The sequence below is a fragment of the Lissotriton vulgaris genome, chromosome 11, assembly GCF_964263255.1.
Source record: "Lissotriton vulgaris chromosome 11, aLisVul1.2, whole genome shotgun sequence".
Lineage (NCBI taxonomy): Eukaryota > Metazoa > Chordata > Amphibia > Caudata > Salamandridae > Lissotriton > Lissotriton vulgaris.
In genome coordinates, this window is record NC_141699.1 from 40,763,567 (window position 1) to 40,790,986 (window position 27,420).

Sequence of the window (27,420 nt, forward strand, 5' to 3'; positions counted from 1 at the left end):
GCACTCGAGAGAAGAATTTAATAATGCCGACATACATTTTCTAGGATACCTACTCAGGGGCTCGAAACCGAGTCTCCCGGCCCAAAAGGCAAACGCTTTGTTACCCACGCCATGACCTCTCACCTTAATCAGCAAGGCTCAGAGACACTACCACACGTCCGGCCATGGGAGACAGGCCAACATAGACAAAAGCACGCGCCAGTGTCGGACTAGTGAAGGAAGCAGGCGCAAGGCAGCGATCCGCTACTGGGATGGGGGGGGAGCGGGAGGGCATGTAGTCAAAACTCTGCCGCGTCGGGCAACACAGACCAGAGCTCTCGCCAGTGTCAGACTGGTGCAGGAACAGGCGCAGCAGCCGCGACCCGAGCAGCCCTCATGTTCCCCTACCCGACCGCCCAACGACCCGCACGCCCGCACGAGATATCCCGCACTCGGGCCACCTCTCCCCCCCCCTGTGGTATCCTACCACAGGGCCCCTGTGCAACCTGGGCTCAGGCCAGGGACGGGCCGGGGGGGAGTCGAGCGTGTCACATACCTCAACACTATGAGGAAGACGACAACAGCGCTTGAGCCGAGCCGCGGGAGTACTGGGATGGAGAAAGGCCGAGCCTGATTCTTGTCTTCTTCTGTCAGATACCTTCTGACAGTGGTGAGTTTTTGGATACCGAGGCAGTAGCCTCATTACTCCATATTCATTTAGAATTTTGTAGTCGCTGTTTAGGTTGTCTTATTGGTGTGTGACGCTTTGTCACAGTTGGGGTTGTATCACATGGTCAGCTCAGTGATGGGCCGCGGATAGCGGTCAGTTGTGTTTGCAGAATTGTCAGTATGTTTCCTCAGAGAGTCTCGTCTTTGTCCATCTAGAACCTTCTGTTAGTGTTGAGGTTTGGGTGCCTGCCACAGCTATTATGCCATCGGGCAGTGAGCGGGTTTTAGTTGCTTGCCGAGGCTATTATGCCATCACGGCAGCGAGAGTTTTGCGTATCTGCCGGCGTTTGCCTTCAGGCAGTGATGAGTTTTTGGATGCTGCGTTGCTGTTTCAGTTTCGCAAGGTTAGCGCTTCCATGGGACGCGGGTAGCGGTCAAATGGGTTTGTAGAGATATCTGCAAGTTTCCTGATCAGTGGGTTTTCTTTTTGATCCAGTCCATTGTAGAACGTCCTGTTGAGTGTGAGGAGATGGTCGTCCAACATCTCGATGCCTAGGTCTCTGTGAAGGTGTGCTGTTTGTGTGAACATGGGAGCACCTGCTGCAATCCGTAAGGCCTTACTCTGTAGTTTTTATAAGTCCTTCCGAAGCTGTGGGCGGCAGCCACTCCAAACTGGTGAAGAGTATGTCATAGTTGGTCGAATTATTGCAGTGATTACTCGTACCTTGCTCTGCATGGGCATCGACTTAGTCTTCAGGAGTGTGTATAATGCAGCCAGTTTGGATGCTGCTTTCTGGCAGGTCTTCTCTATGTGGTTTCTCCAGCTGAGTTTAGAGTCCAGAGTCACCCCCAGGTAGGAGCTGCTGTTTTCCCATTTGACCGCGTCCCCATTGAGGAGGATCTGTGGGTGTTTCCTGTTCTGTTTCCTGGTAAATAATGTTGCAGTGGTTTTGCCTGTGTTCAAGGTGATCTGCCAGTCGCTGTACCATTCGGAGAGTCTGCAGAGCGATGTCTCCAGGTTCTTAGCAACTTCTTTGTAGATGAAGGATTGAGAGATGACTGCAACATCATCTGCATAAAGGGCAAGATCAGTCTTCTTTAGGTAATTATAGCGGATTCGCCCCTCCCACAGGTAGGCCCTCCCCTGGCCGGTGAACGGTGGACGCGGGGAGGGGCGCCCCATCGGTGTCGGCTGGAGCTTGCTGGGTGCGACTAAAGCGCTGCCCCGCCCATGTTCCCCTGCGGGTCACGCGGTCAGCGGCAGATTACCCTTCAGCATGTGCCATGCTGAGCCAGGGCATCTAAAGAGACCGCTTCAGCCCCAGTGTTCAGACACGCACAGCACACAAAGTTCTATGATCATACATGTGCCACACACACACTGCACACACACACAAACCCAACATACAAACAGAACATCAGCACAGGTTTATGGGTTTCACATACCAGCCAGAAATGAACATGAGAGGGTTCAGGGCGTTGCAGCTTCAGTGACCTGGGATAGAAGCCGGGTCACGCGATACATTCTTAAAACATAGTGTGCGGCTGCACCGCTTTACATGATGAACCCCGTGCCAGGCCAGTAGTGCCTTGCTTCATAGGAGGGGTGCTTTGTGCTGGACCTCACATTGTGAGGGACAGGCCTTGGCCTCTGAGCCCTGCAAGACCAGTGTTACACCAGGGCAAGCATGAACGCCAGGATACCAGTGTGACATGCAGTCAGGCACTGAGGACAGGGTACATGCCTGGTTACCATGCAGGGAACATTCCCATCCAAACAGGGGCCATACCTCTGCCCAACCCTGAGCCTCAGGTTAGCTGCAGGTGCCCCTTGGGTCAGACTCCCTAAACCACCCACTTCCGGCCACGGGCCTGACAGAAACCAGTGCGCGTGCTCTGGGAGTCAGGAGTGAACCTGGCAGATCAAAGGCGCATTTTATCATGAAGAATGCTTGCTTTGTGAAATAAAACTGTGAACGTCCTTTAAATGCATAATTTTCGGGTTTCTAATGAATTGACTGAATTCAAAGCATGTGCCTCGGTGCCAGGGCGAGGGGGGGCTCGAGGGGTAACAGAGGTGCTCCAGCTGTTGTGAATCCATTACTCCTCACAGCTCCAAGGTTTCTTGGCAGCTCTGCTAAGTCACAGAACAACCCCACGCGGACAAGCTGGGAGAGCGCCCGAAACTGTGCACGGGGGACATAAATTAGAAATGAAAAATCACCTCTTTCTTCTCTGTTCATTTGACAACATCTGAAAACAGACTTTACTGCTCGCCTGGAAGGCGCGCGCGCTACATCTGAAACCATAAAGCATAATTTTTCTACTCTGCAACTTCTGTAGCAAAACGGGTCCCCTATCTCATGCCTCTGACAGTTTCAACAGTTTACATAATTAGCGACACTGTAAATGCAACATTGCAGGTAGATTTAGGGGCAAAAGTATTAACAAATCACGCAGCGCAGAAATTCACATTTCTGAGCTGCGCTGTGTGACAGGGACGCGGCAGGAGCGCGGCGTACGTCACATTTTATGGCGCATTCCTGTCATGTCCCATCACTGGTGAACCATGGTGCAAGGGTGTCTGTGTTGTAGGCAGAATTGTTTCTGTGCTGTCAGGGGCACCTTCCTGCAAAAAAATGACCCTCACAGGCTTTTTCTTCTTTCTATGTGTGCTGCAGAATGCAAATATTTCTTCCCGTTGCGTCTCTGGTGGGGCGGCAGGCCATTCCGATGCTTTCCCTGGTCTACCACTCTTGGTAAATCAGGGAATTCATCAGAATACATAGGTGGAGCCTGGCAACACTCACACTCCATCCGTGTCCCACCAATGCGCCACCGTGCAACGCCCTCAGCACAGTGTAACGCAAGGCGGCACCTTGCACTACCGTGCGTTGCACTGTGTGGTGAGGGCGTTACTCTAGCTTTACCAAGTCAAGCAGGGTGCCCTTTCCATGTCTTGATAAATCTCATTGTGGGTTACGCGCTGCCCGACGGCGCCTTCCGCGGTGCAGGCGACACAAAGCCCATGCTAAATTTGCCCCTCAGTATCCAAGCTTCAATCTCAATGAAACAGCTTCTTAAGGAAAAAACAGGAATGTAGGAGATCAGAACTTAAATGGAGACAAGTATAAATCAGTAGACAAAGGGATATGTAATACCAAGCTGCAGACCTACAAAAAGATGATTTGAATGCCGAAAAAGAACTACTTTGTGGCAAAAATAGAAAGAGCTATGAGTTCCTCTAAGGAATTATTCGCAACAGTCAAAAATGTCAGATCCTAAGAACCCAACTATTAACCAGCAATTCTGTAACACACTAGCACTCCATTTCCAAGACAAAGTTAAGTCTGTCTATGATTCCTTTTTAGATGTGAGTCAAACTGTCGCCTTAAACAGTAGTTCACAGAGGGGCACTCACAACGTCAGCACCTTTTTGCATTTTGGTTCATTGACGGTTGATTGGACACAAAGGATGCTGATGCAGATTAAATCGGTTCACCACAGGACCCATGCCGAGCCAGAAAAATTCATCTGGTTCCAGAGGTGATAGCCACTCACCTCACTGCCATTTTTAACATCCTTTTTGAAAAAGGATTGTAAGAAGTTGGCCTGGAATATGCATTCCACTAAAGTGGGCACCTGGTACCAGTACAAACAACCCTATTGATGATTAGGTTAAAGACACCCTTTATTGAAAGCTATCCTAGTGATAGCTGTGGAGAGCAGCCTTCAGGCTAAGCCTTGAAGGAATGTAAAGCAGCTTGTTTTACCAGTCTATAATCTCACGAATGACCAAATGAAAGGAGAACCACACTAGGAATATATAAAATATATGTATTTATTACTAAACACTGTCTACTAACCTCTTTATGAGAGTAAAGAACAAAGCACAAAATATTAAATAAGTAGAACGACAGTAAATAGCACAATACACAGTGGGCTCCAGGGGGAGACCGAACCATATACTATGTTAGTGGTATTACAACCATGACTTGACTAGACACAGTGCCTAGAGGACGTAGAATCACTGGGACCCCAAGGAACCACCCAGGGTAGTGACACAGGGGTCCCACTGAGGACGGGTGCAGTGTTGGAACACAGCTGTGAGCTCTGTACAATCCTATGGGAAAGTCACGGTTGGAATGTTAAAGATTAAGGACACTTCGGAGAGGACTTTGAGCATGCTGAATGCTTCTGGTGCCACTAACTGTGCAGCTCAACTCAACACAACTAGACTGTGGGCCCTTTGCTGAACATTGCTTCTGGCCTACGCTGGGAACAGCAGGACTCACAAGTCAGATCGAGTCGCGATTGCAGATAACGAAGCCAAGTAGGCAACAGACATTGCTCCCAGTGCGGCCCGCCCGGACCACGCATCATCGCTGGCTGCGCACACGCTGAGTGCTTCAGGTGCCACTAACTGTACATCTCAACTCAATGCCACGTGGCTTTGGGCCCTTGCTGACCAGTGCCTCCAGCCTATACTGCGGACGGCAGGGCTCACAATTAAAATTCAATCTTGAATCATTCATTTCACAGTCCAGTAGGCAACTTTTTTATAAGTGCCTGGGGATTGACGGAGTGATTGGATAAGTACATATGTTGGCATGTGGTTCCGTGGTTCGAGGGTCTGTGGTTCTGTGGTACTGTAACTTTGAGGGTCTGTGGTTCGGAGATTCTGAACCCGTTCAATGAAGGCCGTCGGATATAGACGATTTTGGTATCAGCGGACCGCAAATCACGAGTGCGGTGTGTATGAGTGTTTTCATCATAAACGATCAATGAGAACACTACATATTCAGGGATTTTGTTTCAACCCTCGGGTTCCATTTTGTGTGCGGCAGCCATTTTGTGTGGTTGTCCTCACATAGGCCGATGACTATGGCCGAACGAGTCTTTGGGACATGTACACCTTAACTGACTTTTGTGTGACCTGGCCGAACTGACTCCCTTGCCCGAGGCTGACCTCGCTGGTCAGATAAAGATCAAAGAGCAGGACATTGCTGAGTTTATGGTACATGCACACACCCTTCTATCTTGCTTCTCATCTGCTTCTGTTCCTTCCTTTATGGCTTAATCACTGATTTGGGTTGAGGTCTTTATGATGGGTTTGTCCGGCCTCATCGAACAGGAATATTGGAATTTGCTTGGTCATTTCTGGTGGGCTGGACGACAGAAAGTGGGATTGTCATCATGCGATATGTTTTGAAATGTCACCATTTCATTGGTCAGTTTGTATGTAATTTATGCTAGCCAGGAATGCGATTTTTGGCATAAAAGACAATGTGCCACTCTATGAATTTGTGCAGTCTCTAGCGAACCACCGGTGTTGTGCTTCGTAGACCTCTATTCCTGGTTGCAGCCAATAAATTTGGTCTTTGACGTCATCAAGAAGTGTCCTGTGTCTCTATTTGCCGAGGCAGGGGAATCTGAAGACATCGGGCGTTATCCCTGGCGCCGCTGGGTTCTAAAACCTGGTTCTTCAGGTGGAGCCTAACTCCGAGCACGAGCTTGGCTCTAATTGGCTGCCAAAAACTTAAATTTGGGCTTTGCATGGCCCTGTATTGCTACAGCTGCAACACTCCACTGAATGTGCAACAAACATTCCTATCCACACAGATGTGTCCTGTCCACGATCTTTCATGTGTGGAAGTATGGATTCCCCTTACCATCCATATTGGCCATGTTGTGGAACTGGGATCACAGGTTGACACATTGCGCTTGCGACCCGGGTGGTGGCAGCACTACAACAGGGACACCCGCATCAGTTGATTCCTCATACAGCCCAGGACAGAACCAAGCCCAGAGCTCCGCAGTCATTGTCAGGGGATGCGGCCTGGAGGGCCAGCAGTGGCACTGCAAGGGCGGGGGTGCGGCCGAGGATGCGGCGCCCCATCACGTGATGTGAGAGGCAGGCTTCGGGGCCCAGCATGGCCCTCTCCAGATTCCAGCCCTGTCCTGTCACCGGGGGCCGCCGCGTGAATTGCACCTGCAGTATAGACTCCCCCCGGCCCGCGACAGCTGTGGCAGGGCCCAGAGCTCTCTGTAAATGTAAATGTAAATGTGTGTGTCTTGTAAAGCGCACTGCTACCGAGAGGCGTCCTGGATCTATAGACCGCTGGGGAACCCGTCCTGGCTTTCCCTGTGAGATGTTCCCTTCTGGGTATCTCCAAGGTGAAACCAGGCATCCCCGGCGTTTGTGGGGGGCCGTTGTGGAGATGAGGCAAGCTAATGCCCAGAGTTGCCGAGTGTGATCCCTGGTTAGAGTAGGCACTGAGGCGAGAATTATCGAGTCTGCTGACCATGGTTCATGACCCTGACGCATCGGGGATTGAACCCTGGTCCCAGGCCGTCCTCTGCTTCTGGGTCTGCCGCCTCTAACCAATCGGGCGGGCTCCAAGGCACAGCGCATCCCCAGGAACTCACCGCCAGGACCAACTCTGGGGCGGTGAGTTCACAGGCTCTTTTGGGGACACAGCATGTTCAAAGGCAGGACGGCGCTTGGGGGGTCACAGCGCTCCCTCCGGGTCACGGCGGGAGAGCACATGTGGCAGTTCAGTCAGCTGTGGTAATTTAGGCAGTTCTGGGTGCTAACGCGGCGCAGTTATAGCACTTAGCAGTCACTTCAGTGGCAGCACTTTCCTCAGGACAGGCCACATACCAGTGGCGGGACAACACAGGGGTGACAGCGCTAGGCAGAGATAGCGCCTGGGGCAATCAAGGTCGGTAATGCGGCAAGGCAGCAGTCCCAGCAGTTCAGGGCTAGCACCAAGAAGGGTGAGCGCTTCGCCAGTAGCACAATTTACTTCAGGTTTAGGCTTGTTAACAGTCCAGGCAAGGCAGGACAGCAGAAGGGATGATGCAGGACAGCGCAGAGGCCCAGGTCCAGACAAAAGGGGCGCAGAAGAGACACAGCCCTGTACCTGGTTGATCCCCAGCAGTCCTCTGGTAGTTAGGTTTCTTCTTGGCGCCTGATGGTTCCTGCGCCCTTTGTAGATAGCAGTTTCTTGGTATCTTGAAGTGGGAAGGGGGGTTGAGTTGAAGGCTGATATCAAGTTTCCTCAGCAGGTCACTGCAGATGGTCCCTTGTTTCCCACCCGCCGAGCCAGATCAGTGGGCTAGTTCAGTGTTCCTTACACAGCTTGGTGGGCCGCGCCTAAACCCTGTCACCCCCCAGTGGTATAGGTTCCTGACTAGGCCCTACCACCTAAGTCTCCTGCGTAGGGTACCCCAGGTCAGTGATGCCCCAACTGACTGGAAAGTTTCCCTCCCTTTTCTTTTATATGCCCAGGTCAGGTGGCCACCCTCTAAGGCAGCAAAACCAGGCTCCGCCCCTATTCTAGAAGGAGCTTCCCTAGTCTAGCTATGGGCAGGCAAGGCAGGCTGGTGTCGCAACAATGTTTAGGGGTTCCAGCCAGCTCCTGGCTACTAGAGTGTGTCTAAAAAGACCACGCTGCAGTAACAGGGGCCTATGGCAGCCATGATGGAAGTAGAGAGCACCTGCAACTAGCATTGATTTTAATATTACACAGGGCATCTCAACCTCACAGGGCCTATACAACTTTGTTACAATGGGGGGACATCCTGAATTAGGGGAGCGAAAAGCTAAAAATTTCAGGGAAAAGGGCCAAGTCCAACACAGCGCATCATCAATCACTTGCAGCAGGGCTGTTTCAGTGCTGCAATTTTCAAATATTTAAAATATGACTCGCATCACCCACGTAATTTACGTGACAACTTGCCCTTTGGGCAATACTTACGGATGAGACGCAACTGCACCAAAAAAGCAGACTTCTTCAAAGAATGTGAGATACTTACCAACCGCTTACGGGAACGAGGCTACCCAATAGGCTTACTCAAACATGCTAAAAAAAGAGCCTGGTACAGTGCAAGAGAGGAGCTACTTGCCCCAAAAGAGAAGAGAGATGCTTGCCCTAATCTGGTCTGTGTCACTACATTCCATTCCAGGAGTAACATCATGAAGAAGACTGTAAAGAAGTACTGGAACCTTGTTGCCTCAGAGCTCAACACCAATGGAAGTCCATTGTTTGCCTTCAAGAGAGGAAGGAACATAAAGGATAGTGTGGTAAAGGCATTCTTAGAACCTCCAAAACCAGTCACTCTCCGAGACCATTTAGGCTTGCCCCCAGTGAAAGGACACTTCAAATGCAGTACATGCAAAGCCTGCTCGTCATCCATTGATGGACCATCTTTCATACACAACAGTAAAACATATACATTACCTTCCCTGACAAATTGTAACACCTCGAATGTCATATACATCATTCTGTGCCCATGCGACAAACCATATGTGGGTCAGACTACACAGAAGGTTAAGGCACGCATACTACAGCACATGAGCAGAATCCGCTGCAAGGTCCAGGGAGCCCCAATGGTGGATCACTTTGTTAGCCAGAATCATGACCCAAACAGTTTGCGCTGGCGCATACTGGAAAAAATCAACACCAACCCTCGTGGTGGCTCCATTACCTCTGGACTCAATAGAAAGGAGTGTAAATGGATCCACATTCTTAATTCCGTGAGCCAAGGCCTAAATGAACATGAGGAGATATCAAGGCAGATGGGCCTTTTATGAATATGATGCATTTCCCTAACCATGACCTTCTGACACTCTGTATTGACTTTTGTGAATTGCACGTTTGATTAGGCTCACCAATGAAACACTGGACTAGTCATCTCTGTCCCGCCTCATGATATGAAGCCTCACAATTACAAACCTGAATTCACTTATCTGTGATATGTCTAATTAGGCTCTCTTTCCCACCTCATGATATGAAGCCCAACCTTACTTGCTTTAACTTACGTATTTGTGAAATGCTGAACTTGACGATTTTACATGAAGCCTAACCATACTTGCTGTAATTTATGTATCTGTGAAATGCTGAACTTGACTATTTTTAATGCAACCACATGATTTTACCTTTATAATATCATGCTCTTGACTGTGTTTGATATGATGCATTTCCCTGACCATGATCCTCAGTCACTCTGGATTGACGCTTGTGAATTGTATGCTTGCTTTGGCTAACCCGTCAAATGATGTACTAGCCATCTCCTTCCAGCCACATGACATGTAGCCTCACAATCACATGTTTTAATTTCATTTTTTGTGACATGTCTAATTAGGCACTCGCGCCTACCTCATTATATTAAGCCCAACAATACATGTTGTAATTCACTGAACCTGATTATTAAGATGTTTGTATTTTCATGATATCATGTTTTTGACCGAAGACTCTGAATTTGCCGCTTAATTATCAACCGGGCGCATTGCGCCATCTGTGTAAACTAAACTTTCTTTTGACTAAATTAACCGAGCGCCTAGGCGGCCCCCAAGCGCATTGCGCCATCTGTGTAATCTTTCTTTTGACTAAATCCCGAACGCCCCTTGCATTGCCTCGCTAGCTAGGGGCTCGTCTTCACCAGCCAAAGATGTTGTGATACGTGGCACTACGCGGAAAGCTACCGCGTTGCCAGGCGACCGACGTGCATAACGTCCTCGCGCCCCACTCCTCTCGTAATCGAGCTTCCGTGAACCTTGTCAGACGGGACTCTGCAACTCTAGAGTGAGCAGCGCGACTCTTTCTATTTGGGGTAAGCGATCACAGCGCACACAGCCCCATGGTGTGTGGTCTTCAATCTGTCAAAGATGAAAAATTACAATATTGAATTGAACTGCAGTTTATATTAATTTCTGTCTGTAACCTGCTTGCAAATGAACAGATCCCACTTGTCATTTCAAATGTTGCTCCATGGTGCACGGCTGGTGCACAGAGAGTTAAAATCAAAGTTGTCTGAAATTCAGCTGAAAAACAGGAAAGAAAGACAGATGAGCTTGTGCGTGTCTACTTTGCTGAAACTCCAAATTGTTTAATGATTCACTAGCTTTCACCTCTATACCAGAGGCAGTTCAGTCAGTTCAGTGAACGTTTTCCAGGAATTGCTCGCTGACCTAGAGTGTGACATGTTTGGCCTGCCCTTGCCTTGTCGTCGTAGAGGGGCAAAGTGTTTACCCAGCACAGATAGCAAGTGCGTCATTGTATGAGAAAGCAGAAAACACGGGCCACTGCTGATAAGTAGATCAACATTGAAATGTACATTTCAAGATAACCAACGAGGGCAAGGCTGACACGGGCCTCTGCCGATAAAGTGGATCAACATTGAATATGTACATTTCAAGATAACTGGCCAAGGCAAGGCTGAAAAAGACACGAGATGGTGGTTTAAAGATTAACCTGTAGCTGCATGGTCCGATGTGTCGCAAATAATGTAAAATGTGAACGTAGACATATTTTTGAAATGCACCTTGATACTGTAATGTACACGTGGATTTAATCCTAGCATGGTCCCACCATGATGTAATAGTTAATGAATAACCTGTCAAGAGATTGTGAACATATATAAAGCCTGAATTCTCTCTGTGAAACCAGATCACTTTGCAAACCTGCAAATTGTCTCAAGCTGCAGCTTTAATTGGCAATAAAGCCACTATTCTTTTGAAAACCTTGTATGTGTTCTTCATAGGATGGTACCGTGACTCGTGGGGAACTGATGGTCTCTGCAGAGGATAAAGAGCTGCTGTCTTTGGATTCTTCAGGAGCCTTGATGTCTCGGTGTATTCTGCGCAGCTACTGAGAGGACTTGTTTCCTGACACGCCCAGATGACGGGGCTCCCGTTGATAAGCCTTTGACAAAAGACACCACCAGCTTCCCTTGAGCCATCAGGTGATTTTGTTGCCACAGCAAAGAAGGACGCATACAACGGCATACTGAATGGTCTAATGTTCAGGTAGGCAGTGCTTCATTGCACTGAACTCAATATTGTCAATTGAAATAGTGTTTTTTTTCTACAATACATCAGAAAGTACAAACTGAGATCCATTAGGGGTCTCTAGGGGAGGTCTTAGGGTGCCTTTAAGATAAGTGCCTGAGGACTGTCCAACCTGTGAAAGATCTTAAAGGGTCCGAAGGACAGGAGAAAGGGCCGTGGGTGGTCGCTTTCCTAAAAAGGGATCATGGGTGGTCGCCTTTAGACATAGCATGCTTTTGAAAGACGTCTAAAAATTAAAAAGTACATATGCATATTGTTGAAATAGGTCATACAACTGTATCTTGCAAAAAGTTTTGAAAAATAGTATAAAAAAGTGTGTAAAGTAGTGTACAATAGTGTATTTTAAGAGCACTTTAAAAAGAAATTACAAGTGCTAAAAGAGAACAGATAATTAAATTAGTAACTGAATAAAATTCAAAATGCTTAGCAAACTATTTTTGAGCACAGCTAAAGGCCACAGGACAGCCTTAGATATCACTCAACCAACACCTCCTCGTGGCACACCAGCATGGTATGTGGCACGGAAAAAAGGGTACCATACAGCTAGTCACTTAGATCAATGGACTCATTATACTAGAAAAAATCCTGATCTACAGTTTCCAGAATATGGAACATTTGACAGAGATAAAATGCTTTATTTAGAAGATTGTTTAAGGGAACGTGAAAAGAAAGGGAAGAAAGTACGTTTATTACAATGGGATGCATTTCATGCATGGCGATCATATGCCGCTAACAGATGGCCCGGGGAACCTGGGACAACGAAAGGGAAAGCCTTGGCATATGATAGGGAGAAGGCAAAAGAAAGATGTGTAACAAGTTGTAGGGAAAAAGAAATGGAAATGGATAAATGTCTTACAGTTCACAAGCCTATACCAGATGTGTACCCCACTCTACCTAATGCTCCCTTAGAACAGGAAGATACAGAAGACCCTGTAATAGAGGCATTATTAACAACGCCACCACCATACAGCCCACAAACAATGCAAACTACATCAGCACCACAAACAATGCAAAACTACATCAGCACCACAGACACACACACCGCAATATACATCACCAACTAGTAAGACAGAACCTGTGTCACTACAAGACACGCCTCTCTCTACCTCTGGTAGACCAGGGTTAAGGCCAAAAATAACAGAAAAAGAACAGAAAATGATACACGAGTGGGTGATAGACATTATAAAAAATGGTACTTCTACATGGCGTACTGCAAAGAGTCGCTTCCCCCCAGAATTCACGCCTGCGCTTCAACGCAGTGCTTTGCATAAATTGGACAAGAAAAGTTACAGCTGGTTTAAAGACTGGGCAAAATGTTGGCCTGAGGAAGACGACTACCCCCAACCTGAAAGATTGACCCGTGCTCATAGTAACACAATATCAGCAGCAATAGATGATGTAGGGGCATCAAGTGCAGAAATATTAGAGGCTGTCCAGATATTAGCTGAATGGATAGATACACTTCTGGTGCTACAACAAAAATGTACAAAAAAGAAAAAAAGTAAAGAGGAGGAAGATAATGCTCTTTCCACTTCTAGGGCCTTGCCATTAAGAGAAGTACCAGGAAGTCAGGAAGGGAAGCCCACTATTAAAGTTCACACACCATGGTCAAATGTTGAATTACATAGATTTGCACTTCAGTTTCCAGACATTAGACAGGACAGAGAAGAATGGTACAGACAGACAGAAATAATACTAAGAGTTGGCACTCTCACGCTGGAGGACATTGAACAAATGTTTTCTATAATATTGCCACCAGACATTTGGGGAAAAATAAGGAGAGAGGATGATGAAGTTTTAAAAATAAAATGGGAAGATATAACATCAGTGACAAGGAAAGGAGGAGATGATATATCAGATGATATTAGAGACTTACCAGCAAAAATAATGGCTAAAGTAAATACACTGGTCCCCAGAAAACAAATAGACTGGTCAAAATTAAATGCATGCATTCAGGACACTGAAGAAACAGTATCTGGGTTTTTCGCCAGAATACAGAAAGTTTTCACAGCTTCAAGTGGTTTAGATACTGAAAAGGAAGCAACACAAAGTGCACTTGTCTCTTGTTTTGTAAATAATTTAAAACCATTGATTAAAAAAGGGATTCTAGAGTACAACCCTACTTGGTCATGCAAACCACTAACAGAAGTTTTACAATTGGCACAGTATTACGAAATGCTAGGTAAAAAGGAGTTGGAAAGTAAAAATAACAAATTAAAGGAGTTAAAAACTAAAGTTTTGATTCAACAGTCAAACCAGTATAGCGGCAGAGGACAAAGAGGCAGGGGTAGAGGAAGAGCCCGTGGAGGCCCACAAAGGTCATTTTCTACTCCCCCTACACAGCATACCACCACAAATGAACAAGCACACACACAAGGATGCTTTAATTGTGGGGGTCAGGATCACTGGAGAGCTCAATGCCCACACCCCGTCAAGCAGTCACAAAGAGGGGGTGGGATGGGAAGATCAAGAGGCCGGGGAAGGAGCATGGGAAGAGGTGGATATCAACAGCAAGGACGTGACTCACAGCATGGCCCTACAGAGTACCCCCCCAACACAAATTTCTTTGATAATGAACAAATACCAAAAATGCAGGTGCATCACCCTTATGATGGAATATATCAGGAAGGGCCCCAAGGGGAATGGGACTATTATGCACAATAGGGGGGCCCGAGAGAGTTAATACAGAGGATGGTAATCCCTGTAGATCCCACTGGACCATATGTGAGGGGTAAGATTGAAGGTACACCTGTGGAATTACTAATAGATACAGGGGCCACCAATTCCTCCTTGACCAAGAAAAAGTTTCCAGATGTTCCTCTCTCGGGAAAAATAAATAAGTCAGTGGGATTCACCAACATACTTGTAACAAGCCCAATTTCAGCACCCTTGAAATACAGCATAGGCCCAATTCAGGACACGCATTCATTCCTTATATCAGACAAATGTGCATTTAATTTGTTGGGATTGGATTTGCTAAAAAAGATGAATGCCACTATTAAGTGCACTGCAGACGGAGTTTTCTTGGAAGTAGATGGACCAATGACAGAGGAAATGGGCAACTGTTTCCTATCAATAGGAATACAAAATATTGCCGCACAAATAATGGATCAAATAGATTCAAGGATATGGGCAAAACACAAAAATGACACAGGGAAAATGAACATCACACCTGTCACTATTACAGTCAAACAGAATGTAAAATTACCAAGAATACCACAGTACAAAATTGCTCCAGAGGGTCTAAAGGGATTGCAGGATATAATAGCTGACTTACTGAAAGAGGGGATTGTTAAAGAAATATCAGGCAGTCCTTGTAACAGCCCTATCCTACCGGTCTTAAAAAAGAGTGATGGGAATACTAATGAAAAAAGTTACAGATTCATAGTTGATCTGAGGGAAATAAATAAAATAGTGGTGCCACAGTTCCCGGTTGTCCCAAATGTAGTATCAATATTGTCAACACTGTCACCAGAAATGGCATATTTTTCTGTAGTGGATTTGAAGAATGCCTTCTTCTCAATCCCAATAGATGAGGCTAGCATGTACCTCTTTTCATTCTCTATAGGCGGGAGAAGCTTCTGCTTCTGTAGGGTCCCCCAAGGGTTCACAGAAAGTCCGAGCATTTACAACCAGGCCTTAAAGAGAGAACTAGACACATTCAATTTATCACCTAACTCTGTGCTAATACAATACATTGATGACCTGCTACTTGGTAGCATCTCTGAGGCACAATGTACAACTGACACCATTAATTTGTTAAATTTCTTAGCTGAACGTGGTCACAAAGTTTCACCAGAAAAGATTCAATTTGTTCAACAGGAAGTGTCATACCTAGGACACATCCTGTCGAAAGGGCAGAGAAGATTGGATGATAAGCGCATTCAATTGATTCTACAGACACCAGTGCCACGCACCCAAAAACAGGTGCGAGCCTTTTTAGGTATGGCCAGTTATTGTCGACATTGGATTGCTAACTTCTCCTTGATTTCAAAACCTTTATTGGCCCTGACCCACAAGGACACGCCCGAACCCCTCCAGTGGTTGCCAGAACATGAACAAAGCTTCCTTGCCATTCGGCAAGCTCTCTGCTCTGCTCCTGCTTTAGGCCTACCAGACTATTCTAAGTCTTTCCAACTCTATGTTCATGAGTCTGACGGGAGTGCTCTTGGGGTTCTATGCCAGCAGTTTGGTGACCACAAAAGACCATGCGCATATTTCTCTGCCACCTTGGATACTGTAGCCAAGGCTTTACCTTCCTGTATACGTTCTGTTGCAGCAACCGCCTTAGCACTACAACGTGCAGAAACAATAATAATGGGACATGAAGTTGATGTCTATGTCCACATGCCGTAGAGCTGATACTAAATAAGACACGTACGCAGCACCTCACAAATGCCAGGCTCACGCAGTATGAGATCTGTTTATTTGCAGCACATGTGACACTTCACAAATGCAATGTGCTTAACCCTGCTACTCTGTTACCTATTCCCACTGATGATCTAGTGGACACAGACCATGATTGTATTTTGTTAACTGAAGAGCAAACAAAAGGGAGAATTGACATGACAGACATGGCCTATGCAGATGCAGAGGGAGAATTGTGGGTGGATGGTTCCTGCCTTAGAACAGAGGATGGAAATACATCAGCAGCCTATGCAGTTGTAACAAATAAAACTGTAGTTGAGTCCTGTAAGATACCTGAGTTGTCTGCACAGGCAGCAGAACTTGTGGCTCTCACACGAGCTTGTGAATTATCTGAAGGAAGGTGTGTTAACATATATACAGACAGCCAATATGCCTTTAATGTGGCACATTCCTTTGGAAGACTCTGGAAGGAAAGAGGTTTCATTACCTCACAAGGCACAAAGATACAGCACGGAGTGCTTATCACCAAATTACTTAACTCCCTGGCACTTCCAAAGAAATTGGCCATAGTTAAATGCAGCGCCCACAGAAAAGTAACAGACAAGGTAGGCCAGGGAAATGCATTTGCTGACATAACAGCCAAACAAACAGCAAGAAATAATTCAGCACTTGTACTAACTGTCCAAGAATTACCAGATGAAGTGAAGTCACTAGATCTAACAAGTGAAGGTATAAGACTAATGCAGCAAGGAGCAACCACAGAAGAACAGATGAGTTGGTCAAAGAATGGGTCATTTGTTCAAGGATGTTGGATGAATGACGCCAAGGATAAATACATGTTACCAGACAGGATGGTCTACTCTATGTGTTTGGCCATGCATGGCCCAGCACATATATGTAGAGATGCAATTGTAAATTGCATGGACAAGTTCTGGGTGAACAAGAACATAAGAAAAATAGCACAGGAGATATGTCAAACATGTATGGTATGTGCACAGTACAATGTGGGTAAGACTGCTCCAGTACCCAAAGGCCACTTTCAGAAACCAACAATGCCATTTGAAGCCCTGCAAATAGACTATGTGGAGATGCCCCTTACCAATAAGTATAGGTATATCCTGGTGGTGGTGTGCATGTATTCAAAGTGGATAGAGGCATATCCGGTGAAACACAATGATGCCATCTCAACAGCCAAGTGCTTGATAAAGGAACTGATCCCACGTTTTGGGGTCCCAAAAACAATATTTTCAGACAATGGCAGACACTTCTGTAATGAACTAATAAAGCTGACATGCAAAGCCTTGGGAATACAGCAGAAGCTTCACTGTGCCTATCATCCAGAGGCCGCTGGTGCAGTGGAAAGAAAAAATGGCGTCCTTAAGTCCAAGATAGCAAAAATATGTGCTGACACAAAATTGACCTGGATGGATGCCTTACCTATTGCCCTAATGAGCATGAGGAGCACACCAGATGCCAAGACCAAACTCAGTGCGCACGAAATCGTCACTGGGTTGCCAATGGTAGCTTGGGGAGTTCCAGACAAAAATGCTCTGCCTATGATGACGAATGAACTGTTGAATGATTACTGCATGTCACTTACACGTACTCTTGCTTCTATCAACCAGCACGTGAAGGGAGCCCTTCCAGAGCCGCTGCAGGTCGAGGGGCACAAGTTCAAGCCCGGGGACTGGGTGCTCATTAAAGCATTCCAGAGGTCCAACTGTCTCCAAGCTCGCTGGAAGGGACCGCAGCAGGTGCTGCTCGCAACAAAGACAGCGGTGAAGTGCACCAACAACAAATCTTGGATCCACGCCAGCCATATAAAATTGGCACCTCCTGAGACTGCATCCAGCCAAGACCCAGGTCAGCAGCACATGCCAACACCAGAACTGATCAAAGAAGAAAAAAGGTACAATTTGAGATCTACAAAGAAGAAGGAGATGAAATGTCAGTAATTCTGATACCTGATCTTCTGCAAGAAATAGATGAAGTACTACTATTAGATATTATCCTAACAGATATCTTGACAACGATTTTTGACTTTGAGAATAGCAGTGAAGAAGACAACGAAGTCGCACTCAGTTACCTTGAGGAAGTATTTAGTCAGCTAGAATACCAACTAATGCAAGATTTGAATAGTCTAGCATTACAAGAAGCCTTGAATAGAGTACTTGCTGACTGAGAAAAATAAACTAGGGTGTATTGCACACTACCACCAGGAATAACAGCCTGTCTGCATAACAGGAAGAGACTACAACAATTCATTAGGGAAGTTCTTAGTAAAAAGTGGGCCAATACAACGTTGAGTAGATGAACTGATCCAGGAGGTATTTGCGAGTCCTCCTGTAACTGCATAGTGCCCGTGCCACTGCAGTAATTAGTAGATGAACTGATCCAGAAGGTATTTGCGAGTCCTTCTGTCACTGCGAGCACCCGTGCTGCTGCAGCAACCAGCAAAGGACTTGAACGGATCCAGAAGGAATTTGCGGGTCCTTCTGTCACTGCGAGCACCCGTGCTGCTGCAGCACCCAGCAAAGGACTTTTTCCAGATCATCAGGATAACCAGCTTCAGAAAGATACATTTGGAGTGAGGTATAGTGGACACTCCTGTAAATATAAATGTGGTTGCACTAACAAGTGATATCTATGATCAAAGGGTCGTGTTTTTCAAGAATCACATGCATATCTTTGGGAGGAGAGAAGTACAAAGAAATACTCAGAGACCATCTGAAATATTAACGAATAGCTGTTCGCAATATATTTTATATTACAGTCTCACCTTATATGTGTTTATGCTTTTTGTGTGTTTAGCCTATATTATAGTAAAGATTCATAGTGATAATTCACAACATAGTGTCATCAATAGCACTACATTCAATTAAAGAAAGTATAAGAGTAGATAGATAGATATGGATAGGGAAAATACAGTTCTAAAAATGAAGAGAAAATGGTACAAGTCTAAAATGTGCATATCTGGGGTGATATTCTGCCTGTTATTATTAGCATTAATTACTGTATATCTATTAGATGTGTTCTATCCCATGGAAAAATTGATCTCAACGCCAACAACACCTGCTACAATACCTGCATACACTTTGTCACCTGAAGAAATAGCCCACAGACAAGATATGCACCACAATTCCTTTGTGACTTTGATGCATCATACCAATAAGATATTAACAAGGGGAGATTGCTGGATATGTTTGCAATTCCCAGCTTCTGTAGACCAAAGTTTGCCCCTGGTTCAAGTCCCACTACCGTTTGCAGCATCCTGTTATGCCATTTACATCACAATAGTAAAAATAGAACTGATAGCTGTTTTGCAGAACTTAAAGAAAAGTACTGCTGGTGCAGGGGCAACTATGGCCCCACCTGCAGGAACATTATATAACAAATATATGGCAGATATTCTGACACTAGGGAACTGCACGGAAGTGATAGAACCAAATGCAACATTTCCCCTGTCTGACATCTTTACCCCGCTCTTTCCAAATAAGAATACAAGCATTGGGATAGCAGGCCCATCAAAAGAAGCAAATAAGAATATACCATTTTTAAAGTTAAAATTAAGAAAACACAACGCAATAGGGAGTATATGTATTAAAAGTAATGGGACCTATCAGGTAGGAAATAGTACAAATTGTAACATGACATTTGAAATGACGGCCGGAAATATTAGCATTCCACTTTACGTAGGTGACTCAATTTATTTCATTTGTGGAGAAAAGGCTTATACATGGCTTCCAACAAATTGGGGTGGTTGTTGTCACCTAGGTTTTGTATTACCTGCTATAGCAATAAAAGACACAAAAGAAGTTCGAAGGGACATGCAAAGACATGCACCACGGAGAGGCAGGAGAAGTGTGGATGTGGATCAAAGAGATACAGCATCACAGATAGCGGGTGATATATTTAAAGGAGTGATACCATGGATTGGTCCAGCTATCAACTCCAGAGATATACGTAGATTATCCAGGCTACTAGAAGCAACAATAAATGAAACAACAAGCATACTTGAAAATATTACAGTAGAGCTTCAAGCTGTGAGATTAGTTTCGTTACAAAACAGAATGATCCTCGACATGATGCTAGCAGAAAGGGGAGGAGTCTGTGCAATTATAGGGGCGTCCTGTTGCACCTATGTCCCGGACTCCTCTGTTACTGTCAGGGAAGCAATAAAAAGATTGCATCATATAGGTGTAGAAGCACATCAGGATTCTGGTACATGGGATATAGGAGGTTCACTTTGGAGTTGGTTGAGCGCATGGGGTTGGAAGATAGGGATGGTATTCATAACAATTTTCCTACTAATAATAGGCTGTTGTCTATTAGTTAATTGCCTGCCAATGTGCTGTCAACTATTGGGACAGATGACAAAATGCCAAGTGAGAAAATTAAAGGAAAAAGAAAGGATGCTGATGCAAACAGTCACTACTGAGTTAATGAACATAGACATTTCTGACGATGAGAAGAATGAACAATATAATTATTAATTATGATCTGCTGCGTGATGAAATTATTTTAAACTGAGGTTCAAAGGGTCGATTTGTCAAAGATGAAAAATTACAATATTGAATTGAACTGCAGTTTATATTAATTTCTGTCTGTAACCTGCTTGCAAATGAACAGATCCCACTTGTCATTTCAAATGTTGCTCCATGGTGCACGGCTGGTGCACAGAGAGTTAAAATCAAAGTTGTCTGAAATTCAGCTGAAAAACAGGAAAGAAAGACAGATGAGCTTGTGCGTGTCTACTTTGCTGAAACTCCAAATTGTTTAATGATTCACTAGCTTTCACCTCTATACCAGAGGCAGTTCAGTCAGTTCAGTGAACGTTTTCCAGGAATTGCTCGCTGACCTAGAGTGTGACATGTTTGGCCTGCCCTTGCCTTGTCGTCGTAGAGGGGCAAAGTGTTTACCCAGCACAGATAGCAAGTGCGTCATTGTATGAGAAAGCAGAAAACACGGGCCACTGCTGATAAGTAGATCAACATTGAAATGTACATTTCAAGATAACCAACGAGGGCAAGGCTGACACGGGCCTCTGCCGATAAAGTGGATCAACATTGAATATGTACATTTCAAGATAACTGGCCAAGGCAAGGCTGAAAAAGACACGAGATGGTGGTTTAAAGATTAACCTGTAGCTGCATGGTCCGATGTGTCGCAAATAATGTAAAATGTGAACGTAGACATATTTTTGAAATGCACCTTGATACTGTAATGTACACGTGGATTTAATCCTAGCATGGTCCCACCATGATGTAATAGTTAATGAATAACCTGTCAAGAGATTGTGAACATATATAAAGCCTGAATTCTCTCTGTGAAACCAGATCACTTTGCAAACCTGCAAATTGTCTCAAGCTGCAGCTTTAATTGGCAATAAAGCCACTATTCTTTTGAAAACCTTGTATGTGTTCTTCATAGTCCCTATTAATAATTTTCATACTTTTACAAATCGATCGTTGCCGGTCCGTAGTCACGCCTGATTTATATTGCACAACCTCGGCACTACGAGCCCATTTTTATAAACGAGCACTCAGCTTCCTTTACCACAAACGCCTGGTGTCTACTTGGGGTATCCCGCCCCCGGGTGCAACCGTAACAACGAGCACCTCCCTTTTCTTAATAAAAAATGTCTAGTTACACTATTCATTCTTGTTCACTTGAGTTCCCGGGTAATTTTAGCCACTAACTTCCATCTACTATGCAGGTAATTCATGACCAATCCCTCCTAACATCTTTTGAGCACTTGAGTGCCCAGGTGTATCTGGCACACATTTAGCCACGTATTAACATCCTCTGAATCTACCACCATGATATTTGTAGGTAATGCATGACCTACCTTTCTGAATCAGGGCCATATTAACAGGCTTACTAAGGGACTCATCTTATTCCTTTCCCAGATTGACCTCCGGCTCTCCATACCAGGGTGTGACTCTTTTGCCTTCTGTAAATCCTGAAACCCCCTTGTGAGTATAATGCACTCACCTTGTTTAACCATTAAACTTTTGGTTTATTACCCATACCTCTCTGAAACCTACTTTCATTCACTTCCAGGTCCCCCCCCCCCTTGTCTTGATAAAGACCCGCCGTGACCACCAATCGGGGCACAACAGGGTCGAAACGTCGACGCATAACATTGGTCAAGATACCCCCAGGAACGATCATAGTAACCATCTGTCTCCTTGGAGTTATAATTAAGAACACTGACCGCCAATTCAAAATTGTTTTTCCACCCCTCCCCGTGTATAGTACTGTATATAATTGTAAATAAGTGTCACTCAATATATTGCACTATTCACTTTGTTCACTTACAGTCACTTTTTCACATGTTCTTAGAATTTGTATAAACTGAAATGGAATGAAGTAATTCCTGTGTTCTACATATGTGATTGTGCTTTCTATATAAATACCTTGAATTATATTTGTTTTCAGAGAGGTTTAATTTAGTTTAATTCAATCTATTTGCACTTGAATTATTACATTGTGTCTTGGAGCTATCCCAGCCTTTTCTTAAAAGCAATCTATCCGGTTACCCGACAGAACCACTTTTGTTGTTAACCACTCCTACCCAGGTTCTGAGGGACACAGGGTTAGCCCCTTTTTGTTAAAGCAATTTTCAATAAAGCCAGACTGGAACACGTCAAAGAGATTATTGTCCATAATGTGTTGGGAAAGTTGTTTTGCAACACAATTTTCAGTGATCTTTGAAAGAAAAGGGAGATTGGTGATGGGGCTGAAGTTATTGAAGTTGTGTGTGTGCACAAAGGCACTACAGAGCTGTGTGTGTTTGAACAACCTAACGCTATTCAAAAGAAACGCTGCCTCACAGGTGTCAAACACCCTTGCAGGAAAGGGTTAAGAGCAATCTACGAAAAGTTACAGAAACAGATCTTTGAGGCGCTCCGGCACTGCACGGGTGCAGAGTTTCTGCTCAGGCTCAGCAGCATCACACCCAGCTTGTCACACACAGGCATCTGCTCGTGATCCAGAGTTTAGCAGTCATCTGATGCTTGTTAGGAGCAGCGCAGGGTGCCAGGGGTGGGGGTCATGCTGAGCCCCAGGAAGAGAGCGCTCCCCTGTAATTGTCCTGGTAAACACTGCTCTGCTTGTAGCCCTGGGGCGCCGCTGCTGGCGCCCCTCCCGGTGCCAAACAACAGCTGGAGGAGGCCGCGGGCAGCTGTTACACTAAATAATTCAGAGTTAATTGGCTCAGGAGGGCTCCTGGCGCTGTCACAACTCGTGTAACGAGGGGGGATAGGAGCAGCATCAACAGAGACCCGAACGGTGCTCTCCTCTCCACGGGGCAGAGTTTTGAAATCTAGTTTAACATATGATGTTGGAAGTTAAGAGTCTCCAAAACAGAAGAGCGCTCCTGAGAGCAGGGGCATTTGAATCTAGCACAAGAACTCTACAGCCGCGTTTACAACGCCAAGCTTTATGTTTCATCAAGGGGGATTTAAGGGACATCAACAGCATTTTAATGACTAGAAACTCCCACAGACAGACATACACACAGATGCAGACACAGATGCACTAACGCACACACAAACACAACACACACACATCTACAGAGATACACACACACAGATGCACAAAGACACAAACGCACAGAAGAACACACAGCCACACACACAGATGAACAAAGAGATGCACACTGTAGGAACTGGGTTCACCAGATCCCCAGGGGGTAGCATGGACCGAGCAGGTAGGCACCCATAGCTTAGGTGTTAAGTGACTGCACAGCACACGCAATCAAAGATCACAGTAGTAATAGCTCATTACCTTTCTTTAAAAAGGCACATTTTTCATTACTCAGCCATAAATATATAAATAAATAAATAGTAAATAGTAAATAACTGTAGGCCTGGCATCAGCCTTGCTCCTAGTCAGCACCTGCAAGAAATTCCTTAGAGAGACATTCGAATACTGTTTCATTGAGCAGGAATAATGTCTCAACATATAGAACAATTAGTCAGCATTTCCTCAACCCTGCATTAGGCAAAAGCTCAGTCAGTCAGTCAAGAAACTTTATTCGGTTAATTAAAACCATAAAAGCAGTACATGTTACATAAAATCAAGTTAAAAAGATACAATTAAACAGGTATAGAAAATTGATTGCTACTCCTTCATGAAACACAGAAAAAAAGGCGTTCTTTTTCTAAAAAGATTCGATGAATATGGGGAACACCTGTATCACCATGTGTGAAACATTCTCACCAAGATTTATACAAAAGTCAGATTTGGAGATTTAGTTAAGTTTGGGCATTAGTTAATGCGGCGGCTCTTAGTTTGTTTCTTCTGGCGGCTGCAACCAAAAAACAAGCTACGCCGCATGTAACCCGCACCGAGTTCAACATCTGAAGATATAATAAAGCTGGCCGTACCTGGACAAAATTCAAGTGTTTCAGAATAGGAACAAGAATTTTTTTCCGAGGCGCCAGGTAGTGCTCGCAGAACATGACTAGGTGCAAAGTGTCCTGTGTGGAAAAACAATCACAGGTACAGGGGGGGAAATGTTCTGGGGTGCCCCATTCTGTATACGAGCCGAGGACAAGATGTATCAGATTGAACCTGAACCTTATGAGCAGGAAGCGATGATAAGGCTTAGTGACATATTTTAAATAAGGTTCCATAGCTGTGGATGTGGAAAGTTGAAAAAGTAATCTCACCGTAGGCTTACAGAGTTCAACCGTTTCCCTTTCTGATCCCATCAAAGTTTGAAAGTGCTGCTTCACCCACTTTACATCCTCTTTTTTAAGGTTTTGTGGAAGAGAGTACATCTCCGGGCGCCCTAGCCTTGCGCATGCCGCTCTAACATACGCCAGCCACGGTATATTGAGTGCTTTGTCCAGGGACATACAATCTTTAAGGATGCAATGATTCAAACTGATTTCCTCATTGGTCCAGGTTTTAATCCAGCATATCACTGCGGCCATTTTTAAGAGATCAGAGACATATCCCATGCCTATTTCATTGTGAATTGAATGTGTGGGAGAAGATTTCGGGAGTGACAACAAAGCTCGTATAAAGTTGTTTTCAGCAATTTGTATGCCTGGGGTTGAAACGTAGCCCCATATATCTGCCCCATAGGATGCGATTGCCACGCATTTAGCTCTGTAGATCCTGGTCATGGCTTCCATGGGTCTCGAGCCCAGTCTTTTGGAAAAGCTCAGAAGTGCTGTGGTGGATCTGATGACTCCATTCTCCTTAAGTTTCATTTGGGCCTTCCAGGTTCCTCTCTCGTCAAAGGTGACGCCCAAGTAACAGAAGGAAGGGACCCTCTGTATTAGCGAGTTATTACAGCTAAAGGATCTAATCTTCGTGTGTTTCTTTCGTGAGCCTACGACCATGACATGGGATTTAGCGGCGTTAATTTTTAGGTCGAGGGCTTCCATGAAAAGGCCAAAATGGTCCAAGAGTCTTTGCAGGCCTGTGCCAGTCCGAGCTATAAGGACAGCGTCATCCGCATATAGGAGGACCGGGATAGGTGCCCCCCCCATCCGCGGCATGTCCAGGGTGGCTGAGTTCAAAGATTTCCCCAGGGAATTGATATACAGTGTAAAAAGGAGCCAGGATGCAGCCTTGTCTGACCCCTCTCCCTGATCTAAACTTTGCTGTACACCTTCCTTCCCTCGTTACCCTAACAGACGCAAACAAATTTAAATGGAGGTCGTGCAGAAAATTAACCAAAGTAGAGTCCAAGCCCAGATTACGCAAAATAATCCACAGTTTTGAGCGATTGACCAAATCAAAGGCGGATGATAAATCCATAAACCCCAAATAAAGAAGCCCCCCCTTCACCACGGTGTATTTGCTAATGATGAGATGAAGGTTTAAACATTGGTCCATCGTTCCTCTATGTGCTCTAAAACCATACTGCAAGTCTGAAAGGATCCTGCTCTCCTCCAACCAATCCCCCAGTCTTTGCCGGATGACTCTGCCTAGGATCTTGACGGCAGAGTCCAACAAGGAGATTGGTCTGTAGCAGGCCGGGTCACCCCTGTTCCCTTTCTTAAATATAGGCACAATTATAGAGGTGGACCAGGAAGCCAGCTGCGGGTATCGCATTAAAAACGTTGGTTAAAATCTTTGACCAGAATTGTGGGTACTGGATATAGAGATCTGCAGGGACCCCATCAGGACCCGGGGCCTTGTGTTTGCTTGTGTCTCTTATCGCCCTTTCAACCTCAATGGTGTTAAACTCCATAACCAAGTTGGATGGGTCATGGGTATTGGCAGGTGAAGCAGGAACTGTAGATTCATAGATTTTTTCAAAATGAGCTAGCCATCTATTGTCCTCTATGACACAGTTTAAATCCGATTTCTCGTTTTCAGAAAAAAAGGGCTGATTTACAATGGCCCAAAACTTTTTGATGTCTCTCAACACATCCGTGGATAAAAGGCTCTCCCAGGCTTCCTCCTTAATTCGGGTTTTACGATTGAGAACTGCAGATTTATATTCCTTCCTTAAATTGGCCACTAATAGTCTGTCTCTGGGTTTTTGTTTTATGGCTTTCATCAGGGCACTATGTTTTTGCGAGCATTCATTATTAAACCATTTATGAATCTTCGTGTTCCTTTGCCCAACTGACCCTCGCACCAGGTTCTTGGCGATCCTTGCACAGATCTCCTCATATGCGGCCAAGACATCGGGGCCCCGGGCGGTTGAGTCTAGACACACTGACTGCCATATTAGCCTCAGACTCTTGGGCAAGGGAATGAAAGAATTGATCAGGGACAATCGTCTCCCATTTTAGGCGCCTTCCCTGATCTTTAGACTTCAGATCCTTTGGAGCTGCCACGCCTTTCGATCTCCCAGACCGAAAGCAGTCTATGTCCAAAGTCAGGAGGACAGGATAATGATCACTGGAAATAACAGTGACCACCCTGTACTCACGTGCCCTTGCCAGTGGCCCGTTTGAGACAAAAATGTAGTCTATGACGGTGTTAGCGTCTCTCCCTATGAAGGTTGGGGCTCTAGGATCGTTGGTATTTTGGTCAAGTTCATAGAGGTTTAAGTTGGTTAAAAGGGTCTCGAGATACTCGCCCTCGTTTGTGTGCTCAAAGTGGGGAATAGCTTCAGTCGGTATGCCCCCATATTTATCGTTATAGCAACCACCCTCACAGGGGTAATTATTAAAATCCCCCAGGATTACCAACTCTGGGGCGGTAGTGCAGTCAAGTCTATAGACTGACAGAAAGTTTAACAAGGAGATCAAATGTTCGTTCACGGTAGAGGACTCCTTGGAATTATAAAAATTAATCAATAAAAAAGTCTTTGAATCAGGTAGGGTCCACTCCACCGCTAGCGTGTTAGTTGGTGCTGTGTCTAATTTTTTAAAAACCCCTGCCAGTTCCAGGGAGCACAGTGTGAGTAGACCACCCTTTGCTCTCCCTCTTGCTCCTGGTACTGCAGGCGTGGAAAAGCTACAGGAACCATCCAAAGAGAAACTGGATGTGGTGTCCCATGTTTCTTGGATTCCAAGGATATGGTATTGTTTAATGAATCCTTGCCATATAGGGTCTGAAGCCTTTGCGTT